The sequence below is a fragment of the Hippopotamus amphibius genome, chromosome 11, assembly GCF_030028045.1.
Source record: "Hippopotamus amphibius kiboko isolate mHipAmp2 chromosome 11, mHipAmp2.hap2, whole genome shotgun sequence".
NCBI lineage: Eukaryota > Metazoa > Chordata > Mammalia > Artiodactyla > Hippopotamidae > Hippopotamus > Hippopotamus amphibius.
This window is the reverse complement of record NC_080196.1, coordinates 49,274,157-49,278,018: the sequence shown is the minus strand read 5'-3', so window position 1 is coordinate 49,278,018 and position 3,862 is coordinate 49,274,157. Positions and strand designations below refer to the sequence as shown.

The window sequence follows — 3,862 nt, the reverse complement described above, 5'->3', positions numbered from 1 at the left end:
CACCGTGTGGTACTGGCTGTGTGACATTTGGCAAGTTCTGATCCTAAGTTTTCTCAAGCGTAAAATGAGACTAGAATACCTGAGTTTTGGTGAGGATTGCTTAAAATAATCTGTATGAAAGTGTTCTGTAAACTCCAAAGCACCAGTACAAGTAAGGATTGATCTTTTTCTTTCAGTTACCTTTTTCAAAGGCAAACTTTGCTCAAATATATCTGCCTCTTTTTTTTTTTTTGATAATCTTTTCCAAGTTTTTTTTTTTTTTTTTTTTAAGGTGGACCGTTTTTAAAGTCTTTATTGAATTTGTTACAATATTGCTTCTGTTTTATGTTTTGGTTTTTTGGCCTCAAGGCATGTGGGATCTTAGCTCCCCCACCAGGGATCAAACCTGCACCCCCTGCAGTGGAAGGTGAAGTCTTAACCACTGGACCACCAGGGAAGTCCCTATCTGCTTTTTTTTTTTTTTAAAGAAAATCTCTTCCTTTTTAAAATATATTTTTGTCTTTTCCCTAATACTTTATTGTGAAAAATTTCAAACATGCAGCAAAGTTGAAAGAATCATCCCATGTATACCTACCACCTAGATTCTGCAGTTAACACTTTATTTGCTTTACCATATCTCTCTACCCCTTTATGACAAATAAGTATGCCCGTGTCATGCAAATCTGTGTCAGGATACAGAATAGTACAATCACCCCAGAAAGTTCTCTGTGCTCCTTCTCCATTCCTACCCCCACCCACCAACAACCATGGTTCTTATTTTTTTTCCCATTGTAAATTATTTTTGCCCATTCTAGGCTTCATATAGAGAGAATCTTAAAGAATGTATGTTGTGTGTAAGGCTTCTTTCTTGTAGCGTAGTATGTTTGAGATTCATCTATGTGGCATGAGTCAGTAGGTTGCTCTTCTTGCTGAGTGGTGTTCTGTTGTGTGACTAGATCACAGTTCACTTATCCTCTTGTTGATGGATTCTAGGGCTGCTTTTAATTTTTGGCTATTAAGAATACAGCTGCTATGAATATTCTAGTATAGATTTTTATGTGGGCATATGCTTTCATTTTTCTTGGGTAAATACCAAGAAGTGGAACTACTGGGTCATAGGACAGCTATTATGCTTAGCTTTTTAAGAAACTGCTTGACATTTCTCCAGGGTTACACAGCTTCACATTCCTGCCAACAGTGCATAATAAAAGTTTGGTTGGTCCACGTCCTTGCCACGGTTTGATGTTACCAGTCTTTTAATTTTAACCATTCTGGTTGGTGTGTAGTGGTATCTTCTTGTGGTTTTGATTTGCATTTCCTTGATGGCTAATAGTTTGGAGTACTTTTTCATGTGCTAATTGATTGTTTATATAACTTCCTTTTAGAAGTTTTTATTTTAACACTTTTTTGTTAAAAGGAAATAAAAATATCATCATGATTCTGTAGGGAAGGACTTATTAAACAAGTTACACAAAGCACTTGCCATAAAGGAAAAGGCTGATAAATTCAGCTAAGTTAAAATAAAGAAATGCTTATCAAAAGAGAGTGAAAAGGAAGGTGACCATAAACTGGAAGAAGATATTCGCAGCATGTTATACCAATAAAGAATTAGTATTCAGAATATACAGAGACCTCCTACAGTAGATAAGAAAAAGACAGCCAAGTTGAAAAACAGGCAAAACTTGGACAGGGAGCTTATTAAAGAGGAAACCAAATGGCCAATCAATGTGTGAAAAGATGTCAGCCTCATTGGGGAAATTCAAATTAAAACCACAAGGAAATAACATTTCACACTCACCAAGTGGGCAAATGTTTAAAAGCCTGACAGTATTTTTGAGGAATCCTTCAACACTGCAAGTAAAACTATAAATCAGTTCAACCACTTGGAAAGCCATTGTCATTACCATGTAGAGTTAAACAGGTGAGCCTATGACCTAGCAATTTCAATCCTAGAAACTTATATGTGTACTGAAACATGTACAAGAATGTTCATAGGAGCACTGATTTTAATAGCAAAATTTTTGGTAAAACCCAAATATCCCTCAGCAACATAATATATGAGTAAGTTGTGTTACGCAAAGGCATGCTTTTCTGCTTTGAAAATGAATGGCTTATGGTACAACACAAATCAATCTCAAAAACAATGTTGAAAGAAAGAACTTAGAAGTTAAAAGTATAATTCTTTTTATTTAAAGTTTAATAGGTAAACAATATATAGAAATATATGATATACATATAGATATTAAAACGCTAAAGAAAACCAAAGAAATAATTACTATAAAATTCATTTAGGCAGAGAAAGTTTTTTTTACAGCCTAAAATGATTAGTAGGTTAATTTGAGTGCCTAGCACAGAAGATATAGGAGCCAAGCCGGAGGCCCTGCCCTCAGGGCAGAAATAGTCCTCTCTGGAAGGACTGGGGCAGCCTCTGACCTAGAAGTGAAGATGGTGCCTGAGGGATGGAGCGGGTGTTCAGAAAGCAGGCAGGAACTTGGTCCGAACTGATCAGGAGGTGAAGAGGGAGGAAGGGAGGGAGGAGCTTGGCCTGGGCTAAGAAGACTGGGGGGACCTGGATGGGTAAAGAATGGGGGTGTGTATGGGATGGGGGTTGTTGGCTTGTTCCACAGACGTTGAGGAGGTTGACCAGGGGTAGGAGGGAAGGCTTGAAGTCCAGGTTGGGGAGTTTGAAGTACATCCTGTAAACTTCAGAGAACTTTGATTTTCAGCATTGTAGTTACAGGATGAACGCATTTTATGAAGACTGAGTTTTAGGAGGAAAGTGCACTGGGTGGGGTGAGGAAAAGTTACAGGTGGGGCATCACCCAGGGGGCTGTTGTGGTGGTTCAGGCACAAGGTGTGACCGGGCATAACTACGTAGTGCAGTAGTTTGGGAAAGGAAGGAAGGAATTGCTGACAGGCTAGGGAATGGATTGGATTTGGAGAGTGAGGGATGAGGGAAGTGGTGGATGACTCAGACTCAGAGGTTGGGGTTTCCCAGCTTAGAAGGACTGTGATAACATGCCTTGATTTGTACAATGCTATATAGTTCACCGAGTGCTTTTTTTTTCCCCTTTCTTTCTTATCTGAAGTATAGTTGATTTACAATGCTGTGTTGATTTACAATGTTGTGTTACATTTCTGGTGTACAACAAAGTGCTTACATATATATATTCTTTTTCATATCATTTTCCGTTGTAGTATATTACAAGATAGTGAATATAGTTCTCTGTGCTGCACAGTAGGACCTTGTTGTTTATGTATTTTCTGTATAGTAGTTTGTATCCTAATTTATCCCTCTCCCCCTTCCCCCTTTGGTAACAATCAGTTTGTTTTCTATGTCTGTGAGTCTCAGAATTGTTTCTCCCCAAGGAAATCTTTAGTAAAAGGTGAGAGATTTATTTGATATGAAGAGAAATCAAAGTGTCCTGAGTGCAATTTTTATATATCATGAAGACCTAAAAGAAGCAGAAATTTAAAGAGACCCAACGATGTGCCCAGGTTTGTGGTGACTGCTTACAGAAACAGGTTCACTATAATAGCCTAGGGTAGAAACCATTGGAAAGAGAGGTTGGGGAGTTTTAAAAAAGCCTTTCTTGTCTCTTGGTTTCTGCATTTATTTTATAAAAGTAAACTTTTATTACTTTTTCTCATCATAGAAGTAACGTTTATTTTAGAAAACTTGAAAAAGGACAAGGATCACTTAAATTGCACAATTAGGAGACAGCTACTCATAAAATTGTGGTATCTTTCCTTCCATCCATGTAGACCACTTTAAATAACTGTAATTAAAAATTATTTTTTAAAATGGTTTTAGGCTTTTAGTTCTAGGACACATTTAGCTGTTATTTCTTGAAATGTCCCTCCTTCCATTTGCTCCCTTCCC

At 37.4% G+C, this 3,862-nt stretch overlaps 1 pseudogene; it reads right to left on the bottom strand.

Annotated features, from left to right (window-relative positions):
• Positions 1–3,295: 3,295 nt before the first annotated feature.
• Positions 3,296–3,403, bottom strand: LOC130832174 (U5 spliceosomal RNA; annotated as a pseudogene).
• Between the last annotated feature and the right edge of the window lie 459 nt (positions 3,404–3,862).